We start from the raw sequence: 27907 nt of genomic DNA, 5'->3' as shown, positions 1-27907 counted from the left end.
CATCAGCCATGCTCCTCACTAGGTGACCTTTAGCTAGTCATCCTCTTTTGACCTATCCTAACCCACAGGGTTGCTAGAAGGATAAAATGGGGGGGGGGGACGGGACTGTTTGCTCCATCTGGAAAGTCTTGGAAGAAAGGTGAGATATTAACCCTATTTGATGTTGTTGTTGTTTACAATCAAGCAGTATATAAAGTTGATCAAATAAATAAATAAAATGCAATAGACAAAAACTTCAGACTACATACCACAAAACGAGCCTCCGGGTAATGTAATAAAATTTTAACTGACACTTTGTAAATGTTTTCTTTCGTCTGGGATAATGAGACAAGTGTTCAAAGTGATAGATGAAAACACAGCTGTTGTTGTTGTCCTTTTGCTGCTATATTTCTTACATTTTTTTTGCCAGGTTTCCCCCCCATAGTGGCTCCCGCAGCAGATATAAGTATTCTGGAAGCCTTCCTGAGAGCACCAAGCCAGGCAGCGTGATGCTCTTTTTGGATTCTCATTGGCTCTTAGCTGGCCCCCTAACACAGTGGGGAGGAGAGAATGAGAGAAATGTCACTGGCCAGCTACTGTTAATTGCATGGTAGGAGCCAGCCATGTTCTTTTGAGTGCAGAACGAGCCGTCAGCTTGAACAATAATGGTTGGGAACTTCAGCATCTCACACTTGTTCAGGATGTTGAAATAGTTGCCAGGAGCTTTTGTTTGTTTGTAGAGATTTGTAGAACTACAAAAAGCGTAGAGAAAGAGAATAGAAATGTGTCTGGCTCAGATGGTGCAGTGGGCAAGACGGTGAATTTCTGCACCCTTCCACTGATCCAGCCACCTGCCTGTCACCATTTAGCACTAAGAGTACCATCACCACTTTGCGGCTGCAACAAAAGGGTCCATGGCACTCCTACAGGGATGTCCTCAGGGCCCTTCCACAGAGCAAGGCATATGGGGAGAGGGGGCCACAGAGAATGCCTACACCTCCACATTGCTCTGGCAAATACAGCTTATCAAGCAGGAAACTGTTAAAACTTTAAATAGAGTTTCTTCTATTTGTCACAACTGTGACAAAGAAGCAGTGGGAGCAGGCACTCTTTAAGATCACCACAACCACAATGCCTTGCTGTGGAACAACTCTGCGGTCCCAGTTTGTTTTATTGTAATTGGATTCAGCAGCTTTACAGTTGCAACTTGCTATTTAATGTATTGCAAACTGCTTTGTGAGAAGATTGTTCTAAAAGGGGGCATTTTTAAAAACCTTGGTCTTCTCTATGTGAGCCTGTCCATCGGTTAAGATAGTGTTTGGATACATTTCTCTGGAGGTCTTCCAAAGCCTTTGGATAATGATGGCTGTGAGACAAGGGGCCTTTTCTGTGGTGGCAGCAGAAGAATGGATTTCCCTTCCTAGATGTGTTCACTTGGTACCCATGTTCCTATATTTTGGCTCCATGCAAAGACTGTCTTATTCTCTTGTTTGATGGTTCTTAACTTAAGGTTACCAGACGTCCCCGTTTCCCGGGGACAGTCCCCAGATTTACAAATCAGTCCCCATACAAAATTCATTGAAGTTGAAAAGTGTCCCCGGATTCATTGAAAAAAATCTGGTTACCTTATCTTAACTCCCCCTTTGACATTTATTGATTGCTGTTTTATAACTTCTGCCCCTGGATCATTTTGTGGCTTCTCAGTCACTTTATTCCTGACATGTCATTGCTGTTCTATTATTGTTTTATATTGTGTGGTATACTATTGGTTAACTGCCTTGAGGCAAATGCAAAAGGCAAAGATATAAAACCATAAAATAAAACAAGAGGCAAATAACGTAATTCTGTTTCCCAGACTGCTAAGACCCACTGTTGTCCAGTGAGAAAAGTGTAACTTTCAGGACAATAAAAAAGTGCCTCCTAAATAATTGATGGCATTAATTTCCACCTGGTTATGTTGATGGCCACTAGCTCAGACAGCTTGGGGGGGGGGAATAAGATAAATTACTGGAAAGCAGATTGAGAATTAGACAAATTAAGAATTAACAAAATTACTGGAAGTTATGTTGGCAGTTGAGGCAGAAAAGTCCCACAGGTACCTTTCTCACTCGTCAGCAGCAACAGCAGCAATATCAAATAAATTACAATTTGCTGCCCTTTCATGACACTCAAAATCAGTTTCCTGAGATGGCCCACCTCACTGTGCTTAATGGCAAGGTCTACATGAATAATTGCTAAAATTGAACTTGCATGTTCAAAGGCTGTGAGCAAACAATAGTAAATGGCTGTCTCCAACCTGCCCTGCTTCTGAGCTGACCACCGTTGGAAACAGAGAGCTTCGGATATCAATACATAATAAACTTAGCCAAGCCTCACCTACCTACTTAACTAACCCACTCAGCGAAGGAGGGTCTTGATTTCCCCCTTCAGTACAACTCTCAGGCTCTTGGGAGATGCTGTTGCATAATTCCCAGAGGCAGAAGACAAAAAAGAAAAAGCCCCTTCAAATGCTGGGTTTGTCATACGCTAAGAGTAGCAGCAGCATGAGATTTGCAGGCTAGAAGAGCATACAGCTGCAGGGCCAGGAGAATGTCTGGCATTTGTGTCCATCCATATCCCAAGCAAAGAGGCATCCAGCGGTCCGATTAATGAGCACACAGCAGGGTTCCTTGGCCCGACACTGCCATTGTGAAAGGAAAGCTACCACTTAATATGTGTGTGTGTCGGGTGAGACAGGGAGAAGAGGAGGGGGCCCGGGACACAATGGAGCAGAAGCTCACATTGCCAGAAGGAACAGTATCTAGTCCCAGTGGAAGCGAATTGAGAATCATTGAACCTTGGGCCAGCCCCTCGGTAAACAGGCCTGTGTTTGGCAGCACAGATGAGCATGAGGGAGCAGGCCGAGCTTCTGTGGGGCCTAGCGGTGGGGTGTCCCTCAAAGATAAGAAGCAAGCGCAGCAGCAACACGGAACGGCAATATTTGAAAGCATCAGACTGTATCCAGCTAACTTTTGCTCACTTAGTAGACCCACTGAAATGAGTGGACTTAAGTTAGTCATGCCCATTGGTTTCAACAGGCCTACTCTGAGCATGAGTAACATTGGATGCAACCCATGGCGTATTAAGCGGCTACAGTGTGTGTTAGAGATCAACATCATCTCCCCTGTTCCCCAAATTAATCAGTAGAGCTGTCAGAAAGTGATGATTCTTGGTCGTGGGGCTCTTGTAGGGCTTACCATCATGAAGCCCAGAGAGATGTCTTGGCTATTTGCTGGCTGCACCAGATTTGACGAGAAATAAATTACAACATGACATTTTCCTCGAATTTGTATCCAGTGGCAGCCTTCCAGGAGAAATGATTATGGCTTTTCTTCTGAAGCAAGAACAATTAGAAACTAAAGCAGACGGTCCTTAGCTGAGATGAATGGGCATAAACTAACCAAGGTTGAAAAAAATACTTGATTCCCGTTGATTTTGACACGAGAGTTTCGGTGCAATGCTATGCCTGTCTATTCAGAGTTAAGTTCTGCTTGCTCAATGGGAATTACCGTATTCCCTAGTAGAGGATGAAAAACTCGTGGCCCTCTGTATGTTGTTGGGCCACTTCTCCCATCAGCAGAGGGACTGATTTACTTAATAGTTATTCGGATATTGCATACAGTGGTACAGTGGTGCCCCGCAAGACGAATGCCTCGCAAGACGGAAAACTCGCTAGACGAAAGAGTTTTCCGTTTTGGAGGTGCTTCGCAAAACGAATTTCCTATGTACTTGCTTCGCAAGACGACAATGTCTTGCGAGTTCCTGCGGGGGTTTTTCCCCTCCCCCCCTTTTTCTAAGCCGCTAAGCCGCTTATCAGCTGATCCGATCAGCAGATAAGCCGCTAAAAGCCGCTAATAGCGCTAATCCGTCAATGGGCTTGCTTCACAAGACGAAAAAACCGCTAGACGAAGAGAATCACAGAACGGATTCTTTTCGTCTTGCGAGGCACCACTGTACCTCTGGTTACGTACTTAATTCGTTCTAGGGGTCTGTTCTTAACCTGAAACTGTTCTTAACCTGAAGCACCACTTTAGCTAATGGGGCCTCCAGCTGCCGCCGCGCTGTTCTCATCCTGAAGCAAAGTTGTTAACCCGAGGTAATATTTCTGGGTTAGCGGAGTCTGTAACCTGAAGCGTATGTAACCCGAGGTACTACTGTATACCGCATAATGTTTTTAGCAACAAACCATGAGCAGTTTACAGAAATTACAGAGTGGAATTCAGCATTGCACTAATACAATTGTTCCTTCAGTGCAAGCATTTCTGCTTGCCAGATGAAACATTCTCTCCTCTCCTTCTCCTGCATGCTGTTATGGGGGGGGGGGGTCTCCCAGCCCCACAGAGTATATCTGGGGGTGGAGCAGGGGAAAGCCCCATTGTGCAAGCATAAGTCCTTGTGCAGGCTTCCCCTGACATGCTGTGTTAGTGGAAGCCAGCTAAAAAAACCAAACCAAAATGCAGTAACTATAATAGATGTCAAATAAATATCAGAATGCAATAAATACATTTTTAAAGCCATCATTTAAAACAGCAAGTTGCAACTAAGTGCAATAGCATTCTCAAACAGACCTGCGTAATCAGCTGATATCTTGGGAAGCCTTTGAAGCATCCAGCAGACGGAGCTTCTCAGATCTTTTTTGGGCGAGTGTTCCAGACGGTTGGTGCTATAACTGAAAAGGCCCATTTCTGAGAGTTTTCCAGATGGTACGGCCAGCAGTGTCTCCTCTGATGAACATAAAGTTTGATTTGGCCTATAGCAGGGAATGCAGTCTGCTCGGTACCATAATCCCAAGTTGGTTGGGTCTTTTATATGTCCATAATAAAACTTGGAACTTAACTCAGTGGCAAATAGATGGCAGCTGCAGATCCTTAAGAACCAGTGTCATACGTGGCCCAGCTAGATGTAGTCAGTAGTCACAGCATTCTGCACTAGCTGCAGCTTCCAAACCAACCAATAGCGTTTAATATTTAATGTGCCTAATATGGTGGGGTAGGAATGTTAAGGTAGGGCTTTACTTCTCAGCAATGACTGGTGGCTTTTGTTTATCAATTGCAAGTAGTCCTTAGAATAACTTTTTTAAAGTATTCTGTTGGGGTCTTGTAGCATGCTAGTCAAGTATTTGCATTTCATCAATTGCTTAGTAGATTGGATAAAAAGCCAGAACATTAATCAGCTAACGATCTTTAATCAGTTGGCAGTCCAGCTTCTACCCCACTTGCACGTGAACAGGTCAATAGGTCATCCCGCGCAATGTTTGCTGTCACTGGAATTGAGCACATCAACGCTGCCCGGCTGCCAACTGGCGAGCAATGGAATTGGGCAGCTATGAGGGGTGTGGTCGTGCAGCTTAGCTCATTGGACTGTCCTACAACCGAAGCTCCTGCTCACCATGGGGAATGCAATGACTTGGCCATCTGAGTAGGAAAAGTATAACTGAGGCAAATCACTGCTACTACAGTTTTAGAGTCTTAAAACTGCTTAGAATAGCAGCAGGGAGGTATTTTAATGGCCCTCCAGATGCTGCTAGACTCCCTACTCAGCATGGTCAATAGTCCTAGATAATGTAGTCGAGCGACATCTAGGGAACCAAAGCTTAGCCACCCCTGTCTTAGACTGTCCTAGCAAGGTGCGCTTGAAGTTGGAGAACAAGCAATAGTGGAGGGCATAGCGGGTCTTTGCTAGAGCAAATTCAGTGTCCTCCAGTAGGTGAAAGGAGCATGGAAGGAAATGCTTGCTAGCCAGGTTCTCTCCTGACGTCACTTGGGAACCATGGGAGCTGCCTTACACCAAGGCAGATGATTGTTTTTGCACAGGCAGCATCCTAAGGGTTTCAGACTGGAGGTGTTCCCAGTCCTACCTGGGAAAGCTGGGGGTGGAACCTGAGACTAAAGCAAATGCTGTACCAATGAGCTACAGCCCTTTCCCAAGCAAGAACCAACAACCACTGGCAAACATGGGCAGGTGAGCAAAGCAGATGAACTCAAAACCTAGGAGAGTTGGGGTAGCTTTCAGCCCTGTTCCACAGCATGCTGTTTGTTTGCTGGAGAATGTGAGATGCTCCCAGAGGCCTCCGACCCCATTCCCTGACCAAGTTTACTTCACCCAGTTTGGCCTCTGTGAGTCTCAGTTCTGCTCCTGCTATGTGCCCCTCTTCCCTCCCTTTCTGCCGCAGTGACGTCCGATGTCCCGAGACACCCCAGCTGCAGGAACCATTCTTAGCCTTTCCGTTCACCCAGAGGAGCAGCTGAGCCCTTTGTTGGGGCCGGGGGTGGCTTTAATTTCTCTTCCACTCTTTTGAGCAAACAAAAGTGCCAGAGGAACATCTCCTTGGAAGCTGGAGCCCTGTTTAATTTGCAATGATCATGGTCTTGGAGTGGCCCAAGCTTAGTTCCAGGGCAAGCAAAACAAAAGGTTTCCTTTCTATCACAGCTTTATGCTACAGAACAGAATCTGAGATTTTTTTTTAAGCAATTTGGCATTCTTAGGCATGTTAACTGTTGTATTATTGATCAATTGTTGGAGTTTATATACCACCTTTCTTCCAAAAATATTGATATAAAAAACAACAGGGTTTGGCTTTTGCTGCCCAACTCCACATGGGAGTCTGAGTCCCCTAAGTCCATGATCAGTCAGAGAAGAATGGATGGAGGCAGGATTCAGTGGAAAGCAAAACATAATTTTCTTGGCCCCGCATCACCATCACACTTTGCATAAGCAACTGCAATATAATTACCATCTGATTAAAAGGATTAAGACAAAACAGGTGACGTTGAGCAGCACCGGGATCTGGTCAGCCATGAGGTCAGAGTGCTATCCGAAAGCAGCCTTTGAAGCATAGGGTTTGATGGCATCCACTGTGCTTTCTGCATCAGTCCAATTTGGAGAGAGGTCAGAAGCAGCAGGAGCTAGTGTGTTGTTGTTTTCTAAAGTGCTATCTCTTTCTGCTTAGAAAATTCTTGTGTGCAGAACTTAGCCTCCCCCCCACTCCCCATACACACTCACTCACTAATGAGTCCCAGCTATTCATTGCTATGATGCACCAAGCATGTGTTCTCTCCCCCAGCTCCCAGTATGATGGCTAAGCTGGTCTCCAGGGGAAGCTAAGTAACTCAGAGGCTGTCCTCACACGAAAACATTACCACTCTCTGGACACTGAGCAGACACCTCTGCCCTTTGCTGCCATCCTCTAGGATGCCGAACTGTCTTCCTAGACCTTTCCCCTGCATGTCTTCCTGAGCAGCGAGGCAGGTGTCCCCGAATCCCAACTCAGTGCTCATTTGCTACCAAGATGTAGCACAGTATCTAACAGCCTATCGGCTGACTTAGCACAGCACTAAATGCATTTCCCTTTCCCCCAGAGGCTGGTGGAAAAGGGCAGCATATTGAGAGATCCTTCTTAAAAGGAATTAACAGGCACCCTTTCACTGGGCAGGGGGTGATGCGAGGAGGGCACAGCTCAGATCTAGGACCACATTTCCCAAGCTGGTGTCAACACACTCATTACCTAACTCCCCAGCCATACAAGGGATTTGTGGTCTCTATTACTGCGGCTAATGTGATAAGCTCCCTTTCTTTTGACAGGCTCATCAGCAATAACCAGTTCAGAGCATGATTGTAATGGCCCTATCCAATTACCGAGGGTCAGTCACTAAAAAATGGCACTGGGGGACTAAGTGGTATTTCTTTAAAGTGTTGTTAAAGGCGAGCATTCAGAAAAAGCTTGCACAGACAATTTTTTTAAAAAAACTGGTGCTTGATTATTTGCTCTGTAGTATCTCTTAGAAGGGCCTACTTGCAGCGGGAGGGGAGGATTCAGAGGGAGAGGGAGAGACAGAACAAATGAGAATGTGGACTGCAGCCTTTATCCAAGATCCTATGTAGGATGCTCTGTGGCTCAGTGAGATTTTCTTCTGTGGATATCCTGGCGTTACCTGCATTTTTCATGCCTTAAAAGTGCCCACTGAACAGAGGGCTCTGGAACTGAGACACAGGTAACACCTCCACACATACCCTTCCTTTTCTGTCTCTTGTTGCATTAAAAATGCACTCCAGTTCCCATCCATGCCAGCCAGAAGGGCCAGGAATTATGAGAGTTGTAGTCCAACAATATCTGGAAAACCACAAGTTAGTTCCCCATCCCTGGAATTTCTGTTGTTCATGCTGCAATATATATATATAGAAAGAACAGAAACCCGTCCTTATTTTTCTGCACACATTCTGTAAAGTTACCCTCCAAAAAATATTTCAGGAATCTGCACACATTTCTTCTAAGGGTGTCCGCCCCCCACCCCACCCACCCATTTCAATTTATTCTTTGGAAGCCAAGCAGCCCCGTTTTGATTAACCGTCTCATCGATTTCTAATGGGGTCGTTATCCTCCCACCTATGAAGGATAGCTTGTGTTGCCACCAGGAAGGCCCTTTGGAGCCAGGCAGCTTCTGTCTGAGGCAGAGCCCATGTGTCTGGAATTGCATGTGAGTAATGACAAGTGATGCTGGTGGCGCTGTGGTCTAAACCACTGAGCCTAGGGTTTGCTGATCGGAAGGTCGGCGGTTCAAATCCCTGCGAAGGGATGAGCTCCCGTTGCTCGGTCCCAGCTCCTGCCAACCTAGCAGTTTGAAAGCATGTCAAAGTGCAAGTAGATAAATAGGTACCACTCCGGCGGGAAGGTAAACGGTGTTTCCATGTGCTGGCCACATGATCTGGAAAAAAACTGTCTGCGGACAAACATCGGCTCCCTCAGCCAGTAAAGCGTGATGAGTGCCGAAACCCCAGAGTCGTTTGTGACTGGACTTAACTGTCAGGAGTACTTTACCTTTATTTAATGACCACAGGATATGACTAAGTTTAGTCCCTGAGGCCTGACATCACCACCAGTGGCTAGGGTTGTTTGTCCTGCTTATACGGGAAGTGGATTTAATATATATATATATATAAAACTGGATCACACAATACCTCCGGCAAGGCAGTATCAGTAGCTTTTGGACTGTTGTGAACTAGGTTGCTTTTATAATGCCTTTTGAGTCTTTGTTCCACAGTTCCCTTCAATTATTGCAGTGGTTTCTTTGAGGTATATGTGCCCGAGAAATAAAGCAGCTTTGAATGGGACGGAGGAAAAGCCACCAGAGAGTGTACTCGCCCTGTGGCACACAGGGGAAGGAGAAGGCAAGGAATGAGAGAAATGAAACCCACAAAGCACATCCCTGGAATTCAGGAATGACCATGTGAGGAAACTGCCTAGCAATTCCAGAATTAATGGTCTGGAACTTAAGAGTGTGCCATCATGACCTTGCTCAGAGTCACCAGATAGATTTAATTCCATAGCCTAGATCTCCCAGTAGCAATGCACAATCTCTCAAATCTCATCAGCTGTCAAAAATGGCACTGGTAACCAGAGGAGATAAGAACTCCCCCTGTAGAATCAGCATCCTGCTTCCAACAGCGACCAACTTCTCCAACAATTCTATAGCACCGCCACTCTACAGACAAGGAAATAAAAGCAACTTCCACTCATAATAACTGTTGAGCACAAAACTAACAATGTGAATTGTTTTCAATGTACATTTGAACTTTCCCCAACATTGTAGGATTCAAGGGATGGAGTAGGGACAGCATCCAATCTCCAACCCAAATTAAAATAACAACTTCCCAAAAGTAGATATATATATTTTTTAAAAAAGATTTGTGTAGCTATTTTGTGCACAAAGACAAACCTATGCAGTGTATGAACATAAGTGGAAGATTTTTGTTTATTTGAAGAACAGTTTTATTTCTTTTTATTTCATTCATTCATTCATTCATTCATTCATTCATGCTTGCTTGCTTGCTTGCTTGCTTGCTTGCTTTCTATAAAGCACACACCTAGCAATGATTCTAGTTACAGGTAGGTAGCCGTATTGGTCTGCCGTAGTCAAAACAAAAATTTAAAATTCCTTCCAGTAGCACCTTAGAGACTCTAAGGTGCTACTGGGAGGAATTTTTAAATTTTGTTTCGACCTAGCAATGATGTCAATCAAGAAACGAAACATACCTTCTCATTACTATCATTTGTATTCAGAGACACACTGCCTCCAACAGTGAAGGTTGAACATAGCCATCATGGCTGGTAGCCTTGTTCTCCACAAATTTATCCAATTCCCAGAGTGGTTCAACAATCCGTCTTCCCAGAAAACCCTGGGATTGTAGCTCTGTGAAGGGAATAGAATTAACAAACTACAGTTCCCAGGATTCTTTGGGAGAAGCCATGACTGCTTAAAGTGGTATGATACGCTTTTAAATGTATAGTGCAGACAGGGCCCAAGTATATGTTGTCTACTATCCACATCTATATGCTTGTCGACACTCTCAAATGATTCCAAAAGATCAGTAAAACAGAACTTCCCTTTGGACAAGCCAGTCTAATTCTTCTGTGCCAACACTTGCTCTTCTTTATGTTTACTAAGTCTATTTTTAATAACGCCTTCCAGCAATTTATCAAGGCCAAACATTAGGCTAACTGGCCTGTGATTTCCTGGCTCGCTGCCCTCACCCCTTTATAAAAATTGGTGCTGCGCTGGCTTACTTCCAGTCATCTGGTAAAGATGCTTATTTTAGTTACAAATCTGTTTCTGCGAGATGCATTTCCAGAGGGAAATGCCATCACAAATGGGTGGCGTCAATGCTAAATGGAAAGGAAGAAAGGAGGAAGAGACCACAAAATTTGAGCTTGAAATTAACAGGCATTAATTGTCACAACTGATATGCTATGGAGGAGGCAGGTGGGCTCTCCCCCCCCCCCACTGCAACAGAAATATTGCCAGAAGAAAAAAGATATCCACATATTTAATGTTTCAGACACCTTCCCTCAGGTGTGAACATCTTTTTTCAAACCAGATGTCCTGCATAACACCTGGATAAGGCAGGTGCAATCATGGGCGCAGCCAGGATTTTTGTTAGGGGGCAGGCCTTTTCTGCGGGGGGGGGGGGCAGAACCTCAGTTAGCTATGATTTTTATTTATTTAGGGGATGGAGCTGCCCCTCCCTGCCCATGGGTGCAACTGATGCACTAAAAATTGAGTCTGGAAAAAGCCCTAAAGCAGAGTTGGTGTCTTACACAGATGTTCTGTTTTCTCTTAACAATTCAGACCACAGGGCTGATCTGCTTAATTTTCTTCAAGGCCTATTAGGTAGGAAAGCAGACTTCCAGACATCACCATAAGCCCATCTGATTCATCCAGGGGTTTCCCAAACTTGAGTCTCCAACTGTTTCTGGACTACAGTTCCCACCATCCCTAACCCCGGTCCTGCTAGCCAGGGATGACGGAAGTTGTAGTCCAAAACCAGCTGGAGACCCAAGTTTGGGAAACAACGGAGTTCATGAGTGAGAGGAAGGCCTTGAGCTTGATGACCTCCTGGCCCTTTGCCCCCTTTCCCCGATGCCACTCAAAGAGTACACGTGTCCCAGGAACAGGAGGGCGCCCCCTGACGCGAGGCCCTGGGAAGAATGAGGCGGCCTGAGCCTCGGCTGCCGACCTCCCCCGAAGTTGGGGGGAGGGAGAGGAAGGAGGAGGTGGTCTGCGCAGCCCTCCCTGACACCTCCAAGTCTCGCTTTCCTTTTGCGCGTCAGCAGCAGCAACGGCGGGTGAAAACTTGCGACTCCGGCAGGAGAGAAGGTCCCTTTCTGGAGAGCTGCTTCCCTGGCGCGGGGAGAACGCGGCGCCCCTCCGACTGCCCGCCCGCACCTGCTGCTCCGCGAAGAGGCTCGGCCGCTGTCCCCTCCTCCCCTCCCTCCGGGCGCCCACCCCCCAGCTCGCCGGTCCCTCCCCCCGAAGCCGGTCACTGAGGCTGCGTTGAGCCGCGGCTCTGGCAAAAGTTTTGAGCGGAGCGCCAGCGCTCAGAAACCGGCGCAGAGCGACCCCTTGGCGGGGAACTTCCTCGACCCTTTGCCCGGCTGCGATGTGCCCGACGGGGAGCGCCGAGAACTGAAGCCACACAGGCAGGTAGGTCTGGGCCGGCGGCTGAGGGAAGAAAGAGGGCTGCCGTCTTCGCGGGTTTTTCCTTTTCCTTTGGTCACGTCGAGGGGCGCGAGCGCGTGGCCGGCCGGGAGATCCTTCAGCCGGTTCCAGGGGGCACCGAAGGCGCTTTCTCTGGGCTCGCTGAGGGCGGCGGTGTGGAAGGGGGCTCTCCCCCCCCCTTCATCTCCCTGTCAGCCTCGGGCATAGCTGTCAACGTTTCCCTTTTCTTGCGAGGAATCCTATTCGGAATAAGGGAATTTCCCTTAAAAAGGGGAAAACGTTGACAGCTATGGCCTCGGGTTCCCCGCGGTGAACGGGATGGAGCTGAGCACATGCAACAGCCAGCCTCGTCCCTGCCTTGCGCCCCGGGGAGGCGAGGCGACAACGGCCTCGGTCCGGGGCGTCCACACGGCAGCCGAATATAGCGGGACAGCTTTGTCGAGGGTTAAAGGAAGGGATTTCTGGAGAGCTCCGTTGGTTAGAACGTGGTACTGGTAACAGCAAGGTCTCAGGTTCAGTCCCCATATGGGATAGCTATACATTCCTGCACTGGAGGGTGGGGGATTGGGCTAGTTGATCCTTGGTGTCCCTTCCAACTCTACAGTTCTATGATTCTGCAACTGTTAAAAGGGGAGCAGCGTCCTCTCCCGAGAGGTCAGGGACCCGCATTGAAGCCAAGTATATAGTCAACTTTGGCACAATTTCTAGCAAGCCTGTTAGAATATGCCACTCACCACCCAGTTTGCCTTGCTGGCTTGCTAGTCTGTGGTAAGGTTGCCATATTTCATAAAGTAAAAAAAAGGAGACCCCGAAAGACATCAATTCTGCCTTTGTAATGTCCTGGGAAATCCGGACATATAGCAGCCCTTGTCTGTGGACACACAGGGTAATCCTTGACCAGATAACCATACACACACACACGTGTCAGTCAAGGACCCCTTTAGCTACTTCTTAAGAGCAATACAATTTTTCTCCCTTCCCAAGAGCAAACAGTATGAGGTATGACTTCCAACTCCCCTTTGATCAACAACGGCTGCAGCAAAACGAGATGATCCCAAATTACTCTGCCAAATAAAGAATGCTTGAAGGTAACCAGGAGTGGTTTCCAGGTGGAAGGGCTGTGAGCTCAGTTCATTCTGGTACTCCAAATTAATTCCCTGGACCTGAATTATTTAATGCTACACTGACTCCACTTTGTGGATCTTGTGGGTTCCCGTTAAACCACCACCAAGCACATCCTGCAAGCCTGAGGTCTGACCAGCCCTGAAATAGATAGTGCCTTGTTTTCTAGTCCACAGTTCATGGGCATAGCCAAGGGGGGTCAGCTGTCCCCCATGATCGATAAAAATATTTAACTAACTAAGGTTCTGCCCCCCCTAACAAAAATCCTGGCTACACCCATGCCACAGTTTTTTGATGCCCTTTGCTTTGAAAACCCAAACAGGAGAATTGCATCAGTTGCACAGGAAACCTCTGGATTTTGGGAAGAGAAAGTGTGGGGCAGTAGTAGTTGGAGAACACTGCATGGATGAGGGGGAATGAAAGGAGGCACAAAGGGGTTCACAAGTCACATTAAGCCAAGGCATGGAAGGGGCCACTGCGAAAGGGGGCACGTATACCCACCATGGAGTTGTGCCTATGGCTAGGCGTGTGTGTGTGTGTGTACCATAGCTGCCAACTTTTTTCTTGCAAGGAATCCTATTCAGAATAAGGGAATTTCCCTTTAAAAAATGGAAAAGTTGACAGCTATGGTGTGTACACACACACACACATATATACATATACATATACACAGTACATACAGTTCCTCTTCTGCCCTGCTTCTCCTCCTCCTCCATGCTGCCCTCTAGTATCACATCACAGGGCTATGTTCTTGTCTCCTGCCCACAGCCTCCTGCAGACACCCAGCCACACAATCAGTCACGTAACACCTAGCAGAACTTGAACCTAATTAATACTAATGGCAATCTGCTATGTGTGCAGGAGAAAAGGTGGCAGAGGGGAGAGTGTGTGTGCCTGTAGAATGGACAAACACATGCCCCGTGTGAACTGTAACCCAAAGGTGAAAAAAACAACTCCAGAGACGACAGCCAATTGGTTAAAAAAAACTTTTATTTTATGTATGACTGGGATAGCTCAGTTGGTTAGAGCAGGAGACTCTTATGCTCTGGGTGGTGGGTTCGACCCACATGTTGGGCAAAAAGATACCTGCATGGAAATTCTGTTTCTTCCTTAGAATCATCAAGTTCGAAGGGACCACAAGGGTCATCTAGTCCATGACCCTTTTGGTCCCTTTGAACTCTATGATTCTAAGGAAGAAACGGAATTGGAACGGCCACTTTTACAATATATAAGGACCCGAGGCACAGGATTGTTTGTTTTAATGTGTTACGCACTGTATTTCAAAATCACAAAACGTCCATATGAAAATCTCTGGTTAATGTGACACACTGCTAAACAAAAAACAGATCTGGAAGCCCAGCAGGTTCAATGAATACTGAACTTAAGCTTGGTTATACCCATCTCTGCAAAAGTGGGGTGAACATTGGCGCACAAGGCATAAGGGAGATTAATAATGTATACTGGTCCAGTTACCCATTCAGGCAAATCTGTCCTAAACGCTTGGCATGTGCGGTATAATCCTACATTGGCAACTTGGGGAAGTTAGGAAGGATAAGTAGAAGGATTTTCCCCTACAGATGTTGTTGTTGTTCAAATAGGAGGTGTTAGAAATGGTATCCAGTGTATAAATGAACTTCTAAAGATTTATATTTAGGAATGGATTGGTTCAGAGTCCACCCTACCTTGCTTGGTATTACTGTTAACGTTATTGCTGTAAACACACGATCTCATGCAAAACTCACTAAATTGCCTATACCAAGAGTAGTGTGTGGAACTCACCAAGGTAGGATAATTGCAGGACACCAGATATAACAATCCCAAGCAAGCCTGACTTTTGCCTTTCTCTTGCTACGATGGACAGCGTTGGGTTAACTGCCTTGCTTTGGGTACATTGCTGGTGAGGACAGAATTGCAGCCTGTGGGGATCTGGCTCCTCCAGTGTCACTAGTGAGGCAGGATAGGAACCAAAAGAGACTTGTAGCAGCAATCATGGCAGTCTCTTAGTGTGTGCACGAGAAGTAGAAATCGCTTCCTATTGGCTTTCAGGGTTAGTTCTGACCTCTGATCCTTATGTACAAGCCCAGAACAGCAGTGGAGTTTAGGTAACAGCCCCGCTTCTCGCTAGATTCAGTTTCCCTTGTTTGAGTGTGACGACATGTACAGCAAATTCTTGGAAAAGCTGCATGGGAGCAGACAGTCTCCCTTTAATTAACCTTTTGGTTCTATATCATGGAATGGAGCATTGAGATGACCTTTCTTAAAATGCCTTGCAGGAATCTCCCCTCTTTGCTGCATGATACAGTGGTACCTCGGATTAAGAACTTAATTCGTTCTAGAGGTCTGCTCTTAACCTGAAACTGTTCTTAACCTGAAGCACCACTTTAGCTAATGGGGCCTCCCACTGCCACTGCGCCGCTGCTGCAGAATTTCTGTTCTCATCCTGAAGCAAAGTTCTTAACCCAAGGTACTATTTCTGGGTTAGCGGAGTCTGTAACCTGAAGCGTCTGTTACCTGAGGTACCACTGTATAGTCCTCAGCTCCAACCCCATCCCAGTATGGTCCCATCAGGTGGAACTGACAGCACATTTTGTGACTATTTCTGCTTCTATCCACAGAGGTGGATTTAAGGGAGTGTGACTGGTTCAGTTGCACTGGGCGCAGAGCCTTGGGGACACCGCAGGGGGCGCTGCAACTATGATGTAGAATAGAATGTGAGAGGAGGGCGTGCCGCTGAAATTTGAGACCCCCAAATCTATCCACCTACACCCTTCCAAAATGCAGTAGCAGAAGCAAATTACCAGTAGCAAATTCTTGTAATGTGATCTTGATTTATGCACTTAAAAGCAATCCAGCTCTTAATGAGAAACCTGCAATTCTCCAAGGATCACTTGTGTAAATTATGCAGAGATGCAAATATTTCAACATGATGTGAACCCAGAAATATGTTAGTTTTTTTAAAAAAATGATACCGTGTGCCAGTTTTTAGGGAATTTTAAATATTTGGTGGCAGAAACACATGACACAGAGAACAGTGTGTACAAAGGGCATTTATGGGATGGGACAGGAGATATACAGAGCACAGACTTCCTTGCCTCTGGCCGCCGAAAACCCCACTTACAACCTCTACGTTTTCACAAAGTACTGTCTGAACATTTTCACACACCCCCAATAATGCTGATGACTAGAAACTTCGGTGTTGCTTTTTTAAAGTAAAACTGAAATTATTGGAAATAGAAAGATGTCTTGACATCCCAGATTCCATTGCAATTGCAGTTATGAAGATTTTCAAATGCACATGCCCTTCCCAGACTCATTCACCTAATACTGCCTTTTACTCAGTGTGTTAAGACATCCCCATTATCTATCCCCTCCCAACAGTCCTGACCTATTGGATTGTTGAGACCCGATGTGACAATCTCCCATACTCTTTGTCCACTTCACCTTTAGCACATATTTTTCTTGCCCTGTGTATCAAATCCTCTGCTGTGTGGGGCCCAGAATAGATGTTTTTCACTGTCTGGCTGTGAACACAGTTGAAGAGTCTATTCTCTGTGTGCCACAAAATGCCCTGGATGTAATTGGAGGACAGTGCATCATGATATCACCCATTCATTTGTCTGATATAATTCAGCTCCTATTTTAGCATGGATGATATGAAAATCCTAATTTCTGATGCCCCATCTGGCATAAGTCTCAATATAAGACTCTGGGAAACATATCTTGTTAGATATGTTTGTTAAGCTTGTTAGAGTGTTTCAGCTTTGTGCTTGGTTGGCGGCTGGTGCTTAATTTGTAAAATGATGGCCAGAGTTCAGCCCTATCTGGAAGCCAGGCCCTCTAACCAGGAAAACTTATTCTGTAGCCACCAATGAAAAGGGGTGGACTGGCTAGACTTGTTGAGTTTGTGCATGCTCAAGAGGCATGGACTCTTCTCTTTGGATGACCAGAACAAGAAAAAAAGAAAGAAAAAAGCAACCCCTACTAGTGCAGCTTTTTTGTTTTGTTTTGGTTTTTTTAGGGACGTGGGTGGCGCTGTAGGTTAAACCACAGAGCCTAGGACTTGCCAATCAGAAGGTCGGTGGTTCGAATCCCCACGCTGCTCTGGTTCGCCAGAAGCAGCTTAGTCATGCTGGCCACATGACCCGGAAGCTGTACGCTGGCTCCCTCGGCCAATAAAGCGAGATGAGCGCCGCAACCCGAGAGTCGGCCACGACTGGACCTAATGGTCAGGGGTCCCTTTACCTTTTACTAGAGCAGTATTTGGGAGACTCTGTACACACAGCCCTGCCAGTTTGAGTGAGTTGATTGCATCTTGGGCTGGATTTGGCTGTGTGATTGCTTCACTGAATGCTCAAATCAAGACTGGGGGAAAAGTCTCCTGGTGTTCTATTGCACCATCATAAACGCTTTGTAGTTGGACTGCAATAGTAGAGTAAAATCTCAGCTTGCATTGAAAAATTATGACTGGAGAGTGTAGAGAACCTATTGCACCATTGTTTCACTGCTTGGTGAAAAGACTGAACAGATTCACTCAATCCGCATAAGGGCACCCATCTCCAGTTGTGTGATTTGGATCCAGGACTAGCTTCTCTAGCAGAACCTATGGCTTGGCAAAAACAGGTTCCAACTCAAATTAAGCAGCAAATCTGGTTCTTCTGTTGTGTCTAGCTGTGGATGTCACCTACTTATTTGGGGATGTTATATACTTCTTGATATGGACCACTGTAAGTCAGGTGGATGTGTTTTTACATGCTTTCAGGAGGCAACAATTTCTGGAAAACATTCCGGCAGGGCTTTGCGTTACATTGCCAATACAAATGGATTGAAATCTGCCTTCATTCATTTGCAGCGTTTCTATTCTGTATTTTCCCCAAGGAGGGGTCTACATAATTCTACTCTCCCAGGTTATCCTCGAAACAACCCTTTGAGCTAAGTTAGCTTCAGCTTGTGTGACTGGCTCACCTGGCTGAGTGAGTGGGGATTGGAACCTGGATCTCTATCTCTTCCTTTCCTAGACCAACCCTCTAGCCACTACACCACACACTTGCCTATCAGATTTTGAATGGAAAAATGTCTTCTGGGGCTGAGCCTGCGAGAGACGCAGTATGTAGACTTTTGCACACCCTGTAGTTCTGTCTGCACATGTGCTTCTTGGCATCAGTGCTTGCCCGCTAAGTGGCAGACAGCTAGGCTCTCTCGAGCACTGTTCCTTGCACCACAAGGGCCATGGTGGTGGGTGAGTGAGTGCTGAGCTATGACCACTTGGTTCTGTGGGGATATTTGCAGTGATGGGAGGCCCTGAGCAGGTCCTTTAGGTTCAGTCTCAGCCTCTCCACTGTGCCCTTTGTGCCTCTGCTCCGAGTTGGGCTGTGTCAACAGAGTGATTGCAAAGTATCCTGTTTGAACAAGTCTTACTCACTACGAGACCTTGCAAGTTGGGAAGTTGCCTGGTGCATCAGAATAACAACTGCTCCAATCTTGCCCCCTTCAGTTGGGGGGGGGTGTCTCATCACCAGCTCCCAAGCAGAGGGCAGCCAGGGATGGGTCAAGTTGCATGCTGGGAGGATGAAGAGGATCCTTTGCCGCCTTTTCTGTGTCTTGCAGGCTCATTGTTTGGGTGTTTGCTTAGAAAAGGATTCAACAGTCGCCTAACATGGACTCAATTGGTCTGTGAATGAGCAGACACAGATGTATCTATTTCAGAGGCACTGTGTCCAGATGTGCAATGGCAGCAGCAGCAGCAAGCCCCCTTGCCACTAGCCCCTTACTTTGGCAAAGCAGCAGCAAAGCTTCCCATTGAGCCAGTGAGTTATCGATTCCATGTAGAGTTAGCAAAGCAAAGAGGAAATGGGCTGGAGATTAAATAAGGTAAAGGTAAAGGGACCCCTAACCATTAGGTCCAGTCGTGACCGAATCTGGGGTTGTGGCGCTCATCTCGCTTTATTGGCTGAGGGAGCCGGCGTACAGCTTCCGGGTCATGTGGCCAGCATGACTAAGCCGCTTCTGGCGAACCAGAGCAGCGCACGGAAACGCCGTTTACCTTCCTGCTGGAGCGGTACCTATTTATCTACTTGCACTTTCACATGCTTTCTAACTGCTAGGTTGGCAGGAGCAGGAACCGAGTAACGGGAGCTCACCCTGTTGCGGGGATTCGAACCGCCAACCTTCTGATCAGCAAGTCATAGGCTCTGTGGTTTAACCCACAGCGCCACCCGCATCCCTGGAGATTAGATATTCGGCCTCAAACAATGTGACAATGAGCCCAGGAAGCTACCAGAATAAGAAGAACCACACATACATCCTTCTGCAGTTCATGTAGCAGGGGCAAATGCTCTCTGCAGGATACCTGGGCTGTAAAGCCTTTGGCCATGTCCTCCTTAAATGGCTCTCCAGCAGCTGTTCTAGCCATTCACCATACTTAACAGGCTGCCAGTGGGAAGGCACAGTTGGCTCTTCAGAAGGCTGTGCCAGCTCTTCAGCCTGAGTTGATGGAATTTGAAAGAGATTACCTGCAACAGAGTACCAAGCCCTTCGTCAACCCCACCTTGCACAGGGGGGGATGAGCAGGATTTGTGAAACCCAGTTTACAGCACTGCATCAGGGCTTGCAAAGTGCAAGCCTGTGGCTTTGCCCACATGGTTTGATTTCAAACCACACAGGCAAAAAACCTCTGTGTGGTTCACAGGTGTTGTTCTTGCACTGTGGGATGAAGTCAGAGATTCTGTGCTGTAAGTCAGAAGATGGTTTGTCTCAGCAGATCCATTTCTAGAGATCTAACTGGTGACAGGTGTCTTAGTCACACTTCTACTCACCTCACAGAGTGTTTGTTGTGGGGGAGGAAGGGAAAGGAGATTGTTAGCCGCTTTGAGACTCCTCGGGGTAGTGATAAAGCGGGATATCAAATCCAAACTCTTCTTCTTCTTCTTCATCTGAAAAGGCCACACAGCCTGTTTTGCAGCTGGCGTGTCCTCTCATAGATCAAGAATGGCTAATCTTGGACCCTTCAGGTATTGCTAAACTACAGCTCCCCCCACCCTTGACCATGGGCCATGCCTGCTGGGGTTGATGGGAGTTGCTCCCTTTCTAGTATAAACTACTGACCATCTCCCTTTAGCCACTTTCCTTTACAGCACATAGTCTGTGTCGCTATGTGGGATAAAGTGACCAATGGGGCAGGAGTCAGCACTCTGGCGGACTTTGCCTCCTCCATTTCAATCATGGGTGGGAAGCTCCAGCTCCCATCAGCCCCAGTTAGCATGGACAGTGGTCAGGGGATGATGGAATTTGTAATCCAGCAGCAGTTAGCCAAATAGGGAATGTCACCTGCCTGCCTGCCTGCCTGCCAAGCTGTCCTTTGATCACTCTCATTTTATTCCTTTCTCTCCAGTTGGCTGCTGTTGTTTTCTTACCTCCCAAGGCCAGGAAGCGTCTCATCACATTTTACAATACAAGGTGTTGTGTGGGGATTATCAATAATACTGAGGAAGCTCTTTTCATTCCTCTGCCTCATAGTAGGGGTTCTGGATACTCATGGAGATGAGCTGTTGAAATCAAGGGCTCACCTATTCCTAAAGAGTCATTTTACGTTATAGTACCATTTTTTTACATTAGAGTGTAAACACTTATAAAGTTGTCTGAAGTTTTCTTTGGCCTATTTGTATATTAAAACAGAAACAAACAAACCCCTGCACCCTCACATCTGAGTAATGTTGAAATGTCATCCTCTATAGCTGTTTCACAGCTAAATACAAGAAAAGTGCTGTGGAAATTGAATTACCCCGGCCGTTTGTGACATCAGAGTTGTCCCAGCTAATCAGATACTTCTCATCATCATCACTATGATTTAGTCCGTTATTTCTTTCTGCAGCCGAGGCTGATGATGGTGGGGACAGCAGAGGGTAATGAAGATCAAAATTAAGATGCAGAAACAGAGCCATGAGGCCTTTGGTCTGTGGGTGTGCGCACTCATAGGACCAAAATAGCGGGATAATGGCAGAGGTGCAAGTGGTTGATGGATCTAATGACTCTCCCCCTAAGACTGGCTGAAGCCACCTGATCCCTAGTGGGAAATGGGGTGTTAGTGGCAGAGCCAGCCTTAACGTTGTTGGCATCGCATCAGTTCCTGCCTCAGACATCCCCTCGTGCCAAGCACTGAAGCCCCTGCTGCGTTGGATTGTAGCTTCAAGGTTTGTGCCATTAACGCACTAGGGGCTAATCCTTTTGTGTTTTAACAAGACAGCAGCTTCCCCCTTCCTCCTCTCCCCACAGCCTCTCTCTTGAGCAATCAAGGGGAGGGGATGTGTGTGAGAGAGAGAGAGTGAGGGGGGGGAGGCAGGATCAGAGCAGCTTTGATGCTTGTTTGCTGAGAGAAGAGTCTGGAAGAGAGAATGTACTGCATTACATTCCCAGCATGGGTGATGCTGCAGCGCATCTTTCTTTCACCAGGCATAGTTTTTCTCCCCCTCCTTTTTTTTTTTACAGAAGCACTATTCCTCCTCCTCCTCCTCCTCCTCCTCCTCCTCCTCCTCCTCCTCCTCCTCTTTTTCAAGAGACAATCCCACCCACCTCTTGGAATTCAGAAACCACTCATGCAGTCCTACTGCAAAAGCCTAAAGCATATGCATAGTTTGCAGCACAGAGATGAAAATATAAAATTATCAGAAACGGTGGTGTCTTTCCCATAGGTTGGCCATAGAACTGGCATTGTTCTGAAAGGAAGGACTAATGGTGTCTTCCTAGGTGCACTTAGTAAGCACTATCAAACTTCAGAGTAAACAAGCATAGGACTGGGCTGTACTTGAGCTTTAAACTAGTGTACAATGAAATCCTGAGTCACAGAACTATGATGCTCTTCTGAATAAGGAAAATAAATAAGCTTAACACAACAGGCACCTGATAGTTCTGTCAATGGGATTATAGCACCCAACATGTAGGAAATATACCCACACTCGAACCGTGTCTGCTTTGCACATTGTTTGAATAACTACGAGTGTTTTCAGATGGAAGCTTACTGTTGCAAACTGATCGTTCAGATATTGCAAACGGGTTACTGGCAGCAGGTTGTTGTTTTTAAAACTTGTCAGGTTTTTTCATTGAAAGGGTAAGTGTGGAGAAAAGGTGTGATTTTGATATCAACAATGTTCTCCAGATGCCGGAAGACCCCCCAAACATGTGTGCGTGAGGAGCACCAATCCTACCAAAATAAAATCCACCTGGAAGCAGCCTCTGCTACCCAGAGGTTACAAAGAACAACAACATTAATGGAATTCAGTTGACAAATTTAAATGACTCACCTGGACCAGGTGGCATTCACTGAATAATTATTAAAGAACTCAAAATGTGAAGTTGTTCATCTTCAAGGTAATTCTAAACCAAAATGACCCTCATACCACAGGGTTAATAGCTAGTGGAATGCTAATTTCTAAAAAGGATCTTTTAGGGTACAGTCTCAGGAAATTACATTTCTATCAGCCTAGCTATCTGACCCAGGCAAATTGGTGGACGCAGCATTATTAAAGCTAGAACTATTAAACGTGTAGCCTTGGAAGAAACAGCATTAAATCAAGCTTTAGTCATTTTTTGGTCAGGGTTGGGAAGTCAACAAAGATATAGACTGGTGTGAATTAGTTGATATTATGGAGATTTTTAAAGCTTTTGACTATTAAAAGGTTCCTAAACGGCAAAACATGGTAATATTCAATGTAAAAGCAAAATGATGCCCACTGGAACAAAAATATAATAAAAATCCTAAATTCCCCAGCTGATGGTGAATTGGCTGTAGCTCCTCAGGAAAAAGATATGGAGTTCACAGTAGGGAATTCATTGAAAATGTCAGCCCAGCGTGCTGTGGCAGTAAACAGAATGTACAGTATTATGAATTATTATTAGGAAAGGGACAAAGAATAAAGCAGCAAATTTATTTATGGCATGTTCAGTTTTGATCTCTGCATCTGAAAGGGACGACCACAGTACTAGGAAAGGTACAGAAAAAGGCAATTAAGACAATCATTTTCCTTAAATAGAAAGCGTAAAAAGATGAATGCATTTGGGTTTAGAAAAAAGGTGTCAAAAGTAAGAGGTGAAATTCTGTGTATAGAGACAGTGAATGGGGAGGCATTCTCTTCCTCATGATACTAGAACTCAGGATTCATCCAATGAATGTTGGGTGACAGTAGAATCAGGACAGACAAATTAAGTAAAACACAATTAAGGATGGAATTAACAGTGAACAAGAGACCGGCAACACAATATTGCAGTGTATCTTCCCTCCTTAAAGCATGCACAGTCTTCATTTGGTTGTTTTCTGTGGGAAGGTGCCCTCTTAGTTGTTGTTTTTAAAATGTGCTTCTGCAAAGCATGTAGATCCCCTGAGGATCCTGATACCTCCTTTTTGTTTCTCAGTATCTCTATTCTAGCTGTAATCCCGGCAGCACCCACCCGCTTAATTCACTATTAGAAGGAGCCATAAAGAATGCATAGCTGGCACTGAAAATAGCAGTCCTTCGTCTCATTATTATCTGCACTACCGTATTTTTCGCCCCATAAGACGCACCGGCCCATAAGACGCACCTAGATTTTGGGGGGGGGGGGAATAAAGGGGAAAAAAATTATTCCCCCCCCCCAGGTGCGCTGCGCTACACCAGGAGCTTGGGGCGTGCTGAGCTCAGCGCGCCCCAAGCTTCTGCGTGCCAGCAAGCAGTCCGCTAGCCCTGGGAGAGCCGCGGGGCTCTCCCAGGGCTAGCGGATCGCTGCGCTACACCAGGAGCTTGGGGCGTGCTGAGCTCAGCGCGCCCCAAGCTTCTGCGTGCGCGCAAGCAGTCCGCTGCCGCCCCAAGCCTCGCGCACCCGGCAGGAGGTCCCACCAGGTGCGCGAGGCTTGGGGCAGCAGCGGACTGCTTGCGCGCACCTAGAAGCTTGAGGCGTGCTGAGCTCAGCGCGCCCCAAGCTTCTGCGTGCGCGCAAGCAGTCCGCTGCCGCCCCAAGCCTCGCGCACCCGGCAGGAGGTCCCACCGGGTGCGCGAGGCTTGGGGCGGCAGCGGACTGCTTGCACGCACCTAGAAGCTTGGGGCGTGCTGAGCTCAGCGCGCCCCAAGCTTCTGCGTGCGCGCAAGCAGTCCGCTGCCGCCCCAAGCCTCGCGCACCTGGTGGGACCTCCTGCCGGGTGCGCAAGGCTTGCAGACACTCGCCCGAAGCAGGGGGAGCCCTCCCGAGGGCTCCCCGTGCTTCGGGCGACAGGCTGCCGCCCCAAGCCTCGCGCACCCGGTGGGACCTCCTGCCGGGTGCGCGAGGCTTGCAGACACTCGCCCGAAGCAGGGGGAGCCCTAAAGAAGCCAGGGTGGCTATCTAAAGAACTTTTAACTGTGTTAAGATTAAAAAAGGATGTGTACAAAAAATGGAAAAGGGGGGAAACCACCAAAGAGGAATTCAAACAAATAGCCAGCACGTGTAGACACAAAGTCAGAAAAGCTAAAGCACAGAATGAACTCAGGCTTGCTAGAGAGGTTAAAAGCAACAAAAAAGGCTTTTATGGGTATGTTCGTAGCAAAAGGAAGAACAAAGAAACAGTGGGGTCACTCAGAGGAGAAGATGGTGAAATGCAAACAGGGGACACAGAAAGGGCTGAACTCCTCAATGCCTTCTTTGCCTCAGTCTTCTCCAATAAAGAAAACAATGCCCGACCTGAAGAATTTGGAGCAAATGATTCAGCAAAGGAAACACAGCCCAGAATAACTAAGGAGATAGTACAAGAATACTTGGCTAGTTTAGATGTATTCAAGTCTCCAGGGCAAGATGAACTGCATCCAAGAGTATTAAAAGAAGTGGCAGATGTGATCTCAGAACCACTGGCAGTCATCTTTGAGAATTTCTGGAGAACAGGCGAAGTCCCGGCAGACTGGAGGAGGGCAAATGTTGTCCCTATTTTCAAAAAGGGGAAAAGAGAGGACCCAAATAATTATCGCCCAGTCAGTCTGACATCAATACCAGGGAAGATTCTGGAGCAGATCATTAAGCAAACAGTCTGTGAGCACCTAGAAAGGAATGCTGTGATCACCAATAGTCAGCATGGATTTCTGAAAAATAAGTCATGTCAGATTAACCTGATCTCGTTTTTTGACAGAATTATAAGCCTGGTAGATGAAGGGAACACAGTGGATGTAGCCTACCTTGATTTCAGCAAGGCATTTGACAAGGTGCCCCATGATATTCTTGTAAAGAAGCTGGTAAAATGCGGTCTTGACTATGCTACCACTTAGTGGATTTGTAACTGGCTGACTGACCAAACCCAAAGGGTGCTCATCAATGGTTCCTCTTCATCCTGGAGAAGAGTGACTAGTGGGGTGCCACAGGGTTCTGTCTTGGGCCCGGTCTTATTCAACATCTTTATCAACGACTTGGATGATGGACTCAAGGGCATCCTGATCAAATTTGCAGATGACACCAAACTGGGAGGGGTGGCTAACACCCCAGAGGACAGGATCACACTTCAAAACGACCTTGACAGATTAGAGAACTGGGCAAAAACAAACAAGATGAATTTTAACAGGGAGAAATGTAAAGTATTGCACTTGGGCAAAAAAAATGAGAGGCACAAATACAAGATGGGTGACACCTGGCTTGAGAGCAGTACATGTGAAAAGGATCTAGGAGTCTTGGTTGACCACAAACTTGACATGAGCCAACAGTGTGACACGGCAGCTAAAAAAGCCAATGCAATTCTGGGCTGCATCAATAGGAGTATAGCATCTAGATCAAGGGAAGTAATAGTGCCACTGTATTCTGCTCTGGTCAGACCTCACCTGGAGTACTGTGTCAAGTTCTGGGCACCACAATTCAAGAAGGACACTGACAAACTGGAACGTGTCCAGAGGAGGGCAACCAAAATGGTCAAAGGCCTGGAAACGATGCCTTATGAGGAACGGCTAAGGGAGCTGGGCATGTTTAGCCTGGAGAAGAGGAGGTTAAGGGGTGATATGATAGCCATGTTCAAATATATAAAAGGATGTCACATAGAGGAGGGAGAAAGGTTTTCTGCTGCTCCAGAGAAGCGGACACGGAGCAATGGATCCAAACTACAAGAAAGAAGATTCCACCTAAACATTAGGAAGAACTTCCTGACAGTAAGAGCTGTTTGACAGTGGAATTTGCTGCCAAGGAGTGTGGTGGAGTCTCCTACTTTGGAGGTCTTTAAGCAGAGGCTTGACAACCATATGTCAGGAGTGCTCTGATGGTGTTTCCTGCTTGGCAGGGGGTTGGACTCGATGGCCCTTGTGGTCTCTTCCAACTCTATGATTCTATGATTCTAAGAGCAGGTAAATAATATCAATGGAGGGGGGCCCACCTTCACCATTCTGCCTGTGAGCTTTTGTGGATTACTTTGAGACAAAGAGTACAGTCATACCTCATGTTACATCCTCTTCATGTTATGTTCTTTCAGGTTACGTCCCACAGCGACCCGGAAGTACTGGAAAGGGTTACTTCCAGGTTTCGCCGCATGCGCAGAAGCGCAAAATGACATCAAGCACATGCACAGAAGTGGCGAATTGCAACCCGCGCGTGTGCAGATGCGCCGCTGCAGGTTGCGTTCTTTTCATATTGCGAACGGGCCTCTGGAACGGATCCCGTTCGTAACCAGAGGTACCACTGTACCAGATGAGATGGCCCACTGGTCTATCGAAGCAAGGCAATACTTAAGATTCTTAGCAGGATTCAGACAGAACATTTCAGACTCCCTCCAATCCTTTCCCCAAGGCCATTTCCCCCTGTACTCTGGACCAGTTGTTCTGTTTGCTGCAGGGGGGTTCCTCTGGGAAGATGGGGTACTGCATTTTGAAGACTTCCTGCCCTGTGTTTTCAAAGGGATGTTTATACTGCTGTCCCTTCCAAGTTAATAAGCCCAGTGCACATTGTACACAGGCAGTAGCAGGACCAGAGAAAGAAAAGATGGCCTTGTTACCTGGATTTCCTCCAGGACAGCTGGGCTAGGGTTTTATTTACTGAACTGCCAGAAAGCCAAAGGCCAAGAAAGACCAACCCTGCAGGATGGGGCCAAGTGCATCTCTGATACCCATATCCAAGCAAACAAGGGAATGTCCCTGCCCAGGTAGAGTCTCCAGGAGAGGGATGCTTCCCATGCGTATTTCCTGCCACTGTATCAGTGGAAGTGCCATGGCTTCCAAGTCATAGAGGAATCTCTGCCGCAACAACATATGCATTAAGCAGGCATCCATTCCCTGGCCCTTTTCTTCGAATTGTGAATAGTGCCAGCCAGGGATGGGAGTAGACAGTTGTCTTGGAGCAGCTGAGATTGAAGGTGATAAGGATTTTATTTTATTTACTCCTCAATAAATTTATTCAGCAATGCTACATTACTTCAATAAATTTCTGTTATGCCCTTTGCCATAAACAACCTCTGAGTGGTTTACACAAATAAATGCATTTATTATTTGTTATTGCATATATATCCCACCTTTCCTCCAAGGAACTCAAGGTGGCAAGCATGATTCTCACATCCTCAGAACAACCATTGGGGTAGGTTAGGCTTGGGGATGATGACCCAAGTTCACTCAGTAGCTTCATGGTTAAGTGGGGTTTTGAAGCCTGGATTCCCAAGTCCTACTCTGACACTCTAACACACTGGCTCAAAATCTATAAACAACTATAAACAATTACATATTAAAACCAGTACAGTGCTACCTCGGCTTACAGACGCTTCAGGTTATAGACTCCGCTAACCCGAAAGTAGTTAAGAATTTTGCTTCAGGATGAGAACAGAA

General features: G+C 46.6%; 1 protein-coding gene and 1 long non-coding RNA gene across 2 annotated transcripts in view; one reads left to right on the top strand and one right to left on the bottom strand.

Annotated features, from left to right (window-relative positions):
* Positions 1 to 254: 254 nt before the first annotated feature.
* Positions 255 to 3607, bottom strand: LOC308579938. Its single transcript, XR_014004652.1, has 2 exons — positions 3216 to 3607; positions 255 to 731 (listed from the first exon to the last, which is right to left on the bottom strand). It is a non-coding gene; the product is annotated as an uncharacterized lncRNA (long non-coding RNA).
* An 8069-nt stretch (positions 3608 to 11676) lies between these two features.
* Positions 11677 to 27907, top strand: part of GCGR (glucagon receptor) — a 45516-nt gene continuing 29285 nt past the window's right edge. Inside the window, exon 1 of the mRNA XM_081184790.1 lies at positions 11677 to 11996. The gene's annotated coding sequence lies outside the window, so the exon portion shown is untranslated. The remainder of the gene's footprint in view (positions 11997 to 27907) is intronic.

The sequence above is a fragment of the Podarcis bocagei genome, assembly GCF_964188305.1.
Source record: "Podarcis bocagei genome assembly, chromosome: 2".
Classification (NCBI taxonomy): Eukaryota; Metazoa; Chordata; class Lepidosauria; order Squamata; family Lacertidae; genus Podarcis; species Podarcis bocagei.
The sequence above is the reverse complement of the archived record's forward strand: the minus strand, read 5'-3'. Positions and strand labels throughout refer to the sequence as shown.